We start from the raw sequence: 13,038 nt of genomic DNA on the forward strand, positions 1-13,038 counted from the left end.
CAATGTCTTTTTTTTTATCACTTCTTCTAATGTCATGCTCACCTTGCTAGATTCCCTGGTAAATACAGAGTCAAAGTAATACTTCAATATTTCTGTCTTTTTGCTGTCAGCAAACAGGAGTTTATCTTTTGCACCCTTTAGTGGCCCGATCTTGATGAGTCCGTTGAACACTACTTTTTTTTTTTAAGATTCCTCAATAATTTAGTTTCATGGCTCCTTTTTGCTTTACTAATTTTTTTTGGACTAACCTCTTCATATTTCCTTTTGTCATCTTTCCTATATGGTCTATGAACTTAGTGTATGCCTTTTTCATTAGGTTCCTTATCCCTTTATTCATTCATGGTATTTCACTGGCTAAGGAACTACTTCTATAAAGAAGGGGAATTTCAGTGCTCGTCCGTTCAGCCACAGTGCTAGTATATGGGTACAGTGAGCTCCACAGGCAAGTGATTATGTAATACCAAAAAAAGTCCTTTTAACAATTTGGATAAAGGTTCTCGGAACACAGTTGTTTCTTAAAAGCCACTTTAGTATGTATTGCAAATTGCTATTTGTGTGCTACAGTATTAGTCTACTTTGGTAGATCATCTAATTGAATAAATTCAACCAGCAGTTTCTGATTGTATGAAATGGCTGTAGCATTTGAGATCTTTTGCTTTCTGGATTGAATAGTGATATTGAAGAAATCCTGTGCAAAATCCAATGCATTTCATTAATGCTGAATAAAGTCATTGTTTGCTCGATATTGTCATGAGCTTTTTTAAAAAAAGAAACTGGGAGGTCTGTGTGCCTTGAAGACCTGTTGCTATTTTCTGTGAAGTGACTGAATGTTGACATTTGGTGTTTGGAGTGCAGGCTGCAAGGCAATTTGTATCCAACAGACAGGAAGTCTTTACAGCAGTCTTATGACTTCTGTGGAAAGACTTTAGTTTCAGCTCTGCAGTGAGATAGACCAGAGGGAAACAGAACAGCTAGCAGTGGCTGGAGCTGTGATTTGCTGATAGACCAGAGAAAAAGACCTGTTCTCTCTGAAAATGAGCTCTGCCTTTCAAGGGAAAAGTGTTACATTTAAAGTGAGGTTTTGACCTGCCTGGAGAGAGAGGAAGAGACCCAGAGAAAAGAGGAATTGCGACACACCGTGGAGAGACACTGCTTTAGAGAAATGAAGCCTGTGTTTCCGGTGTAGCAGGTTGCTGTTGCCTCCAGTCAAGAATCCCTGCCTCAAGAGCGAGTTCTATAGTTGCTGTGCTCTGGGGAGAAGGCTCTTTTGCTGAGATTAAGTCCTGTTGACCTTTGTGTTTTGGAAGTTCCTGAACTCTCAAGAAAGTTTCTACTGTTAAACTGCTACTTTAAAATTTAAATAGACCTGTTGCTACACCTGTTGCTGAAAGATCTGCATGACACCGATTGCAGACGAACTACCTTGAACCCCCTACCCACCATAAACTATTCATTAATTTCACCTGGAGACACATCTAGTGATATCTGACTATTCGACTTTGGGATACCTCACCGATCCAGAAAAATACTACCAGAAGATACAACCCAGTTATTTTATTATTCCTAAGAAACTGTCGTAAAGTCAATATTTCTGTTTTCCCCAATTAACCGTTGATAATTGAATGTATGTGTGCGCGTGAGGGTTAGGAAGATTAAGGAGTTCTAAAATATTTCCAAACATATAGACTTATCTCATTATTGTTTAAAACTTGGTTTATTAATAAATGGTTAATTTGTTGTTTAAACAAACCTGGTTTGGTGTGATATATTCTGGGGATAAATAAAGTGATTAATATGGCTATTTTTCCAGTAGATGGGAAATTTTACTAATATGCTGTGACCTGTGGAGTAGCGGGATTGAACTAACAGTGCATTACTCCTGCCTTGGTCATAACAATATAGTGACACCATTATTCCCAGCCAGAATGAAGATGATTTTGTAATTCCACTGCCAATCATGCTTGGAGACCCCACTGCTCTAAGTGACTGAGATTGATTTTATGCATATACTTTGCATTATGTAACCATCTTCCATTCATTGTGCCTTGCTGGAGAAATCACTGTGCCTGCACCAGGAGGTTGCTGCAGTTTCAGTCATGCACGAGCTCTGCTTGCTGCAATTCATACAAACTCTTTATTAAATAGACTTTCCAAATAAACTTTATTTTTAGCTGCAAGATAGAATTGTTTGCTCCAAGTCCTGCCTTGCCTCCAACTCACTGCCTGACACAATGGTGTACGGTGGGTAGGGGAGGGGGGGGGGGAGCAGGGCAGGAGAGGGGTGAGGATTGTGCTCAAGGGTGGGCTCTGGGCTATGCTAACTCAGTACCAGAGACAGTAAAAGACACTGACCGGTTTTGGGTGGCAAGAGATTTAGACCACCGATGGAAAATGTAGGCAGGTGGTTTACATATGAAAATTGTGTTCAAAGAAAATTTTGAACCATAACAGCTGTATAATGGAGTGAGTTTAAAAGCATATTAAATTTTAATGAGTATGATAATAGTGCATAATTATTGTGTGTAATACTATGCAGAGCTATACTGAACATTATTTGTAAAATATACTTCAGAATATGGTGCAATATGGCATACAAGTCTACCATACACTGTATGACATAACAATGTATTGACTGCTGCAAACTATTAAACGGTGTATGACTTAAAAGGTCTAATATGCCACAAAATATATTGCAAGGGACTTGCCACTTATCAGTTCAAGCCTGGATGTTGTTCAGATCTTGCTGCATGTGGACACAGACTGCTTCATTAACTGAGGAATTGGGAATGTAGTTGAACAAAGTGACTATCCCTACTGATGAAGGGAAGGTCATGGTGACAGAAAACCCATATGCCAAATGGAAAAATATTAATTTTGTCGTATGAAACTTTGCCCAAGACCTTTTACTGGATATTATTACAAATAAGTTTTAAAAAGCAGAACAGAACAGATTAAAATGGCCACGCACAATTTGCATATGAGAAGCCAAAGGACGGCTGGGAGACAGAGATGATTACCCAGTCTAGCCAGAATAATTGGGGTGCTCCCTGATTCAATTAACTAGAATGGTTTTGTCAATGTTGGTCGTCAAAAGCCATCGACACCCACTGACTTCGAAACAGCTAAACCCACCCCCCCTACCAAGTATCTTTGCACAGCTTGAGAAAAGAACTTTGAATTTCAAAAAACTTTCTAGAAACTTCTGTTTTCAAACAAATAAAGAGGTGATCACATGACATACCTGCCTGCGTAACTCTGAATTTGTGAATTGTGCCTCAGAAGACAGACAGTAACAGAACTCCAAGAAAGGAACATCTCTCTCTCCTGTCTCCCTTTCCAGCCAAGTCCCAGGGGAGCCTCGGTTGCAGCTCCCAAGCCTCAAGACTGCAGATCCTTACAGGCAACAAGGAGGATGGATAAAGCCTCTCACCTGCCTTCCAGAACCAGAAAAGCAAGCCTAAATTGTGCATGTGGCCCAGCAAGGACTACAAGACTTTAAATTCAACTAAGGACACTGAAACACAGTATGTGAATTCCATTTATTAGGGACTTTACTTCAACGTCCCAACTCTCCCCCTCTGTATCAATTTGTAATGTGTGCCTGCCTCTCGTATGAATGTGAGTGTGGATGCATCGCGTATTTTAGTAATTTTAACCAGTTTAGAGTGATAAGGTGAATAAACTTGCATCTTTCTTGTTTAAATTCAAGAAAACCTGTCTGATTGGCTCATTTACAATTATAAATAGAGGAACAGTGAGCAAGTGCTCACGGGAGTGATCAGCTAAATCACTGTGTTAACAGAATAAACCCTGTTGCAATCAAACCAGAGAAGAGGCGGATATCCCTGGTCATAACAGTCATTGATGAAGCAGCTGAAGATAGCTGAGCCTAGGACACTACCCTGCAACAACATCCTATGACTGACGTGATTGGCTTCCAACACTCACACCTATCTTCCTTTGTACTAGGTATGAGTCCAATGACTGGGAGTTTTCCCCTTGATTCCCATTGACTGGAGTTCCTTGATGCCACACTCAGTCAAATGCTGCCTTGATGCCAAGGGCAGCCACTCTAATCTCGCCTCTGGAATTCAGCTCTTCTAGCCATGTTTGGACCACGGCTGTAATGAGCTCTCGGGTCGAGTGGTCCTGCCGGAATCAAACTGAGCACTGGTGAGATTACTGGTGAGTAAATGCTGCTTGATAATATAAAATGCAGCATATAATATATGCTAAGTAATGCACAGTGTAGTGCCAAGAATGCTATGAAATGCATCCCACTAATCTGTTGCAGGAAAATGCACATTACGTCCCTACATGACTGTTAGCTGCATAACCTTTTCACCAATGTAATAACATCTCCATCATGTTTAAGGTAGAAACTGCATCCGTGTAAGGAGAGTAAAAACATGTTAAAGACAAACTGTAGATTTTGTAAAATATGCAGAAAAAATAAAAAGTGAGCTCAATTCTGGGATTTTGTAATACATATAAAGGACTGAAGTTACTTTAAAATATGGGGTAAATACACCACATGGTACAATACTACTCACATGCAATCTATTACTTTTGGCTGATGTCAATCCAGGTGGAGACAGCTGCATCAGTTACATTGCACTACAGAGAGGAAAGATCTGCTCCTGATCAGTTCACTGTGTTCCCTGTTGGAACGTACAGGTGGCTAGAGATCAGGTGGCAAGATTGGCCTCAGCTGAGATTTTCCCCACTGGTTGAAAAGGCTTTTGGCACTCATATTCTGATCATACACATGAAGAATGGCCACTTGGATAACTGATTGGAGCAATTGCACTCTGACAAGAGCCATTGCCTTCAGTGAAGGGGGGAGAAAAACAAAGAACACGGGGTTGATGGTGCGGGGCAACAGTCAATTGAACAGGTATCTTTGTAACTCACTGAATGTCAATGTTACATCCCAGTATATCAAGCCAATTTCAATGAGTGGTTGACATTCCATTTAACTGTATATCATTAGTGTACAAAGGCTTAATACATTTGTTTGGAATTATTATGACAGATGTGTTAATAATACAATACTGCACAGCATCATATCTGGGCTGAAAGGTGCCTGATAATTTAGAGCTACGAAATATCAGTGCAGTATTTATGTTTTGCCACTGGATGTCACTAACAGATTATATTTGCAAATCATATTGAAGTTACTTGGAGATAAAACAACAGCACCACATCCACTGGAACTAGATTCCTGAAAGTTGGACACTAGAACCGAAACAGAATCCAGTTCCAGAGCCCTTAGTCTAATACTGCTGCTGGCCATCCAATTTCTTCATAATTCACCACCACAAAAGTAACCAGGTTTCCTGTGAGGCCCAGAATCCCAAAACATTACAAAGACAACTGCAGAAAAGTTCAATATCCTGAATACATTACAAACAACTATTGTTGCCCTCTGAATTAATGATAGCAATGCAATTACAATGTTCAGATCCCAAACAGAACTCAAGCCTGGATTTTAACTCAGGACAATAGTCTACGGGCAGGGCCGAGGTTGGCAGCAAATCATTCCTTCCTCGACAGCAATAGGCCCAAGAGATTTCAACTGCTGGATCTTATCTGCACAAGCCTGGTCAGCTTTCTGCCTGAAATCAGCAGAGGTAGCACCTAGCCGGGGGGGCAGGACAGGAATGTCGTGTGGCAGGAGTGTGCCGCCGGAAACTACAGAAATGCCCACGGAACTCAGGATGTCATCTGGAGGAAATTGGGAGTCCTGCTCAGAACAGGTTAAAAATTGAACCTTCTGGAGTAGAGCTGGACCTTGGTGCCTAAGTCCCACTGGTGATTTTAACTGCTTGCTCACCTGCTTTCTGCTGGGTGGGCAGGCTTAAAATCACCCTTGAATTTCCCTGCTATTTCATGCAATCACAGAATCATTACAGTGTAGAAGGAGGCCATTTGGCCCATCATGTCCACACCGGCTCTCTGAAAGAGCAACTCCCTTGCCTTCTCTCCCTACACATTCTTCCTTTTCATATAACTGTCTAATTCCCTTTTGAATGCTTCAATTGAACTTGCCTCCACCGCATTCTCAGGCAGTGCATTCCAGAGCTTAACTACTTGCTGCGTGAAAAAGTTTTTCCACATGTCACTTTTGCTTCTCTTACCAAATACTTTAAATCTGTGCCCTCTCATTTTCGATCCTCATGAGTGGGAACAGTTTCTCTCTATCTACTCTGTCCAGACTCCTCATGATTTTGAATACCTCTATCAAATCACCTCTCAGCCTTCTCTTTTCCAAGGAAAACAGTCCTAACTTCTCCAATCTATCTGAAATTCTGTAACTTAAATTCCTCATCCCTGGAACCATTCTCCTGAATCTTTTTTGTACTCTCTCCAATGCCCTCATGTCTTTCCTCAAGCACGGCACCCAGAATTGGATGCAATACTCCAACTGAGGCCGCACTACTCTTTTTCACAAGTTCAACATAACTTCCTTGCTCTATGTCCCTATTAATAAAGCCCAGGATACTGTATGCTTTATTAACCACGCTTTCAACCCTACCTGCTACCTTCAATGACTTATGCACATATACACCTAGGTCCCTCTGCTCCTGCGCCCCCTTAAGAATTGTACCCTTTATTCTATGTTGCCTCTCCATGTTCTTCCAACCAAAATGAATCACCTCACATTTCTCTGCATTGAACTTCATCTGCCACCTGTCTGCCCATTCCACCAATTTGTCTATGTCCTTTTGGAGTTCTGCACTATCCTCCTCACAGTTCATAACGCTTCCAAGTTTCATATCATCTGCAAACTTTGAAATTGTGCTCTGTACACCAAGGTCTAGAAGGGTCCCAACACTGATCCCTGGGGAACTCCACTACAAACCTTCCTCCTGCCTGAGAAACACCCATTAACCACTACTCTTTGTTTCCTGTCACTCTGCCAATTTTGTATCCATGTTGCTACTGTCCCTTTTATTCCATAAGCTACAAGTTTGCTCACAAATCGGTTGCGTGGCACTGTATCAAATGCCTTTTGAAAGTCCATGTACACCACATCAACAGCATTGCCCTCATCGACCCTCTCTGTTACCTCTTCAAAAAACTCAAGCAAGTTAGCTAAACATGATTTTCCCTTAAGAAATCCAAGCTGGCTTTCATAAGAACTAGAAGCAGGAGTAGGCAATTCAGCCCCTTGAGCCTGCCCCGTCATTCAATACGATCATGGCTGATCTCATCTCGACCTCAACTCTACTTTCCTGTCCATTCTCCATAACCCTTCAACCCATTACTAATTAAAAATCTGTCTATCTCCTCCTTAAATTTACTCAGTGTCCCAGCATCCACCACACTCTGGGGTAGTGAATTCCACAGACTCACGACCCTTCGAGAGAAGTAATTTCTCATCTCTGTTTTAAATCTGCTACCCCTCTAAAACCTCTCATTCTAGATTGCCCCACAAGAGGAAACATCCTCTCTATGTCTACTTTGTCAATCCTCTTAATCATCTTATATACCTCAATTAGATCTCCTCTCATTCTTCTAAACTCCAGAGAGTAAAGGCCTAAACTACTCAATCTCTCTTCATAAGACAAACCCCTCATCTCTGGAATCAATCTAGTGAACCTCCTCTAAACTGCCTTCAATGCAACTACATCTCTACTCAAAAGTAAGGGGACCAAAACTGTACGCAATACTCCAGGTGCGGTCTCACTAATGACTTGTACAGTTGCAGCAACACTTCCCTGCTTTTATATTCTATTCCTTTAGCAATAAAAGCCAAAATTCCATTTGCCTTTATTACCTGTTGTACCCGCATACTAGTTTTCTGCGATTCATGCACGAGGACACCCAGATCCCTCTGCACGAAGTACTCTGAAGTTTCTCTCCATTTAGATAATAATTTGCCTTTCTATACTTCCAACCAAAATGGACAACCTCACACTTATCTACGTTAAAATCCATCTGCCAAATTTTGGCCCATTTATCTAATCTATTCATATCCATTGTAGATTTCTTATTTCGTTATTGCAACTTACTGTCCCACCTCTTTTAGTGTCATCTGCAAATTTGGCTATAGTACCTTCTATCCCTGCATCCAAATCATTAATATAGATTGTAAATAGTTGGGGCCCAAGGACCGAACCCTGTGATACCCCACTAGTTACATCTTGCCAACCAGAAAAAGACCCATTTATCCCAACTCTCTGTTTTCTGTTGGTTAGCCAATCCTCTATCCAAGCTAATAAATTGCCCCTAACCCCATGCAATCTTACCTTGTGTATTAACCTTTTGTGCAGCACCTTATCAAATGCCTTCTGGAAGTCCAGATATACTACATCTACAGGATCCCCATTATCCACTTTGCTTGTCACAGCTTCGAAGAACACTAGCAAATTAGTCAAACACGATTTACCCTTCATAAAACCATGCTGACTCTGATGGATTGCATTTTGACTTTCTAAATGTCCTGTTATTACTTCCTTAATAATGGATTTTAACAATTTCCCAAAGATGATGTTAAATAAACTGGTCTATAGTCTCCTACTTCCTGCCTCCCTCCCTTTTTGAATAAGGGTGTTATATTAGCTTTTTTCCAATCCACTGGAATGTTTCCCCCATCCAGGGAATTTTGGAATATTATAACCAATGGATCCGCTATCTCCACTGCCACTTCCTTTAAGACCGTAGGATGTAGGCCATCAGGCCCTGGGGACTTGTCGGTCTTCAATCCCAATAGTTTGCTCAGTACTTTTTCCTTAGTGATGATGATTTTTCTATGTTCCTCTCTTTTTAGAACCTCTGCATTACCTGTTACTATTGGGATGGTACTAGTGTCCTCCATCGTGAAAACGGAGACAAAATACTGATTTAATGTCTCCGCCATTTCTGTGTTCCCCTCTATTAACTCCCCAGTCTCATCCTCCAAGGGACCAACCTTTCCTTAATGAACTCGCATTTGTCTATGTGTCTACTGATTTTGTCCCAAATTATTTTTTCTAGAAGTTTTCCCACCACCGAAGTTAAACTGACTGGCCTGTAGTTGCTGGGCTTATCTTTACACCCTTTTTGAACAAGGGTGTAACGTTTGCAATTCTCCAGTCCTCTGGCACCATCCCGAGTCTAAGGAAGACTGAAAAATTATGGCCAGTGCCTCTGTGATTTCCACCCTCACTTCCCTCAGTATCCTTGGATGCATCTCATCCGGCCCTGGTGTTTTATCCACTTTAAGTACAGACAACCTATCTAATACTTCCTCTTGATCAATTTTAAACCCCTCTAGTGTCGGACTTACCTCCTCTTTCAACATTGCCAGGGTTGCATCTTCTTCCTTAGTAAAGACAGATGCAAAGTATTGATTTAATACCTCAGCTATGCCCTCTGCCTTCATGTGTAAATCCTCTTTCTGGTCCCTAATCGGCCCCACTCCTCCTTTTACCACCCTTTTATTATTTATATGCCTATAGAAAACTTTGGGATTTCCATTAATGCTAGCTGCCAGTCTCTTTTCATGCTCTCTCTTTGCTTCTCTTACTTGCTTTTTCACTTCCCCTCTGGATCTTCTACATTCAGCCTGGTTCTCCATAAGCACAAGTTTTCTTCTTTATCTTAATCTCTACCTCTTTTGTTATCCAGGGAGCTCTGGATTTGTTTGCTGTACGTTTCCTCTTCAAGGATAATATTTAACACCTGGTCTCTGTTATAGCCACAACTTCATATTTCCACATGGCAATTTGCGCCTGTACCTCAGTCTTATTAACCACACTCCGTGTATTCACATACATGCACATTAACCCTGATTCAGACTTTATTACTTTCTCCCTCACCCTGACCCCACCTAATAACATATTCCCTACTCTTGTGCTATCTCCCCCAGTATTCTGTGCACCTTGGTATTCCTCTCTAATACTTGCTCCTGGTTTCCGCATACCAGACAAGTTATTAGTTTTGCTTCCCGTCAATCTGGGCTCCCTCTCAGGTTCCCATCCCCTTGACAATTTAGTTTAAACCATCCCCAACAGCACGAGCAAATCTCCCTGGGAGGATATTTGTCCCAATCTTGCTAAAATGCAACCCGCCCATCTTGTACAGGTCCCACCTGCCCTAGAACCTGTCCCAATGTCTCAGAAATCCGATGCCCTCCTTCCTACACCATTTCTCCAGCCATGTGTTCAATCGATCAATTCTCCTATTCCTATGCTCACTTGCAAGTGGGACTGGGAGTAATCCTGAGATTACTGCTTCTGAGGTCCTGCTATTTAAACTCCTTCCCAGCTCCCTAAAATCTGCTTTCAGGACCTCATCGCCCTCTTATCTATGTCATTGGTACCAATGTGGACCACGACCTCTGGCTGTTCACCCTCCCCCAGAATAATGTCCTTCAGCCTCTCCATGACATCCTTGACCCTGGCACCAGTGAGGCAACACACCATCCTGGAGTCACGTTTACTGCCGAAGAAACGCCCGTCTGTTCCCCTAACGAATCCCCACTCACTATTGCTTTTCCACTCCTCTTCTCCCACCCCCTCACTCCTGTGCAGCTGAGCCACCTGTGGTGCTGCAAACTTGGCTCTGACTACACTCCTCTGAGGAACCATCATCCTTACCAGTATCCAAAATGGAAAACTGATTAGCGAGTGAGATCATATCAGGGGACTCCTGCACTACCTGCCTGGTTCTCAGACTACCCATTCCCTATCAGCCTTTGGAACCTCATGATTATATTACTGTCTTTTACTATATACACTGAGAATCATTTCCAAGGCCCAGAAACTCTTGCAACCCGATCCAAGAGTAAAACAAATGGACTTTTCATTCATGGTAAATAAACTGCTAATCATTTTCTGTTGACGATCATTTAAGAACGAGATTTCTTTGGGAAACAAAATAGCCATTAAACCCAACAATCCTGTTTTTTTCTGAATAATTCAAACACACCCATCAACGATCTGACCAAATTGTTTCCTGCAAAGCCCATATAATTACCTCTTCAACAAATTTCTTATACCTCTTACAAAGGCCTTTCCTGATATCTTATTCAATGATTATATCATCCTTAGTGTTATCATGCTAGGCCCCTACCTGCCAAGAATGAGGCACATTAATTTTGTCATGAACATTGATTTTAAACTGTTACTGAGTAAAGAAAGGATTTGTTAAGCAGATCAGCCACGGCTGGAAAATACATTTGCATATTAACAGACAGCGTTTGGAAAAACAAAGCAGCCATTCCCTGACATTCAACCCACAATCAGGCGGCACAGTGGTGCAGTGGTTAGCACTGCAGTCTCACAGCTCCAGCGACCCGGGTTCAATTCTGGGTACTGCCTGTGTGGAGTTTGCAAGTTCTCCCTGTGTCTGCGTGGGTTTTCGCCGGGTGCTTCGGTTTCCTCCCACCACCAAAAGACTTGCAGGTTGATAGATAAATTGGCCATTATAAATTGCCCCTAGTATAGGTAGGTGGTAGGAGAATATAGGGACAGGTGGGGATATGGTAGGAATATGGGATTAGTGTAGGATTAGTATAAATGGGTGGTTGATGGTCAGCACAGACTCGGTGGGCCGAAGGGCCTGTTTCAGTGCTGTATCTCTGAATAAAAATAATAAAAAAATAAAATGGACTCTTGATCACCAGATGATGAAGGTGGGGGAGCTCGTATTCCAGGTTGACTGCTAAGATGGCCGAATACACAAAAGGACATGGTCAACCAACTAGTCACATGACTAATCTGCTGGGCAACATGAGTTTTTTGAATTTGTACAAACAGTTTGGACAGAAAGCTGTTTGCTCCTGGACTGAGAAGATCTCTCTCCTGTCTGCTCCCATCTCTTTCTCACAAGCCTCTGAATCCACTGAAGACACATGAACCCCAAGAGAGAAAAGTCTCCTACAGCGAACAAGGTTTCAGATGAATACTGGGCCCCAATGAAAAGCAAGATCTACCTGCAATCAAGGACTTTACAGTGAGCTCGAAGAATCCCAACAACCACTCTTCAGATATTGCCTCAAACCTTTCCACTTTATTTTCCTTCTGCTCTTTTCTGTCTCTATTTGCATGTGTATATCGCATATGCATGCTAGTGTGGGGCGCGGCGTGTATCCGTAGGTGTTAACCGAATTAAAGTTTAATTTTAAGTTGAATAAAATTTCACTTTTCTTCTTTAAACCTGAGAAAACCTGTTGTGCTGGTTTCTTTGCCCTATAATTGGAAAGCGGTGAACAAGGATTCACCAAGGGGGAGCTCAAAACACAGTGTGTTTAAAATTAAACCCCGTTACAGTAAGACCAGGTGAAGGCTGAAAGGGAACCCCTAAACCTTTTTCTCATCTAGTTGTAACAGTGTAAACAAGTTTTGCCTAACCTCTATAAGCTCCCAATTTTTGACAGGTGATGCACTGAAGCCTTTCACCACTGTGAATAATTTCCTAGGATCAACTTTGTCAATTTCCTTCATAGAATAAATGGATCTAATTGAAGTCTTAACAACTATTTTCCAACAAAAACAAGACCAGCTCCTTTCATCTTGTGTCTAAAATGAGATTCATGATTAATTGAAACAGTACAGGCTTCCTATGCCTTTACTCTCTCTAAAGATAACAACCCTCATATATTTTAGTGATTTGAAAAGCACACATCCACCAGATGGTATCTGATATATGCCTCACACTGCAGCAATATAATTTCTTGATTTGAAGCTTATAGCTTTGCTAATTCAACCCAGTACCTTGAGGAACCTATAAATATCTCACTGCTCAGATACTGTCAGACCTGCTGAGTGTTTCCAGCATTTTCTGTTTGCGTTTCAGATTTCCGGCACCTGCAATACTTTGCTTCCATCGTCACTTCACAACCTGGGTTACAGGCAGTCTGATCACTATAACCACTGCACAGACAAAACTTCATGTTGCATATTATTTTTGTTAGATGCAATTTCACTGAGGGGTTCAAATAACAATTGTAAATCACTTCACTCTGGCAATACTTGGAGCCACTTGAAACTCAGTAACTCCTCCTGCATATTCATTATATTCTGTATAAATCCCTTGAATCCTTTGATA

The 13,038-nt window shown here is 41.5% G+C and overlaps 1 protein-coding gene across 7 annotated transcripts in view; it reads right to left on the reverse strand.

Annotated features, from left to right (window-relative positions):
* LOC137377033 (synaptotagmin-7-like) overlaps positions 1-13,038 on the reverse strand; it is a 1,016,894-nt gene that overhangs the window by 70,088 nt on the left and 933,768 nt on the right. The window lies entirely within an intron of this gene.

Source organism: Heterodontus francisci, chromosome 14 (genome assembly GCF_036365525.1).
Source record: "Heterodontus francisci isolate sHetFra1 chromosome 14, sHetFra1.hap1, whole genome shotgun sequence".
NCBI lineage: Eukaryota > Metazoa > Chordata > Chondrichthyes > Heterodontiformes > Heterodontidae > Heterodontus > Heterodontus francisci.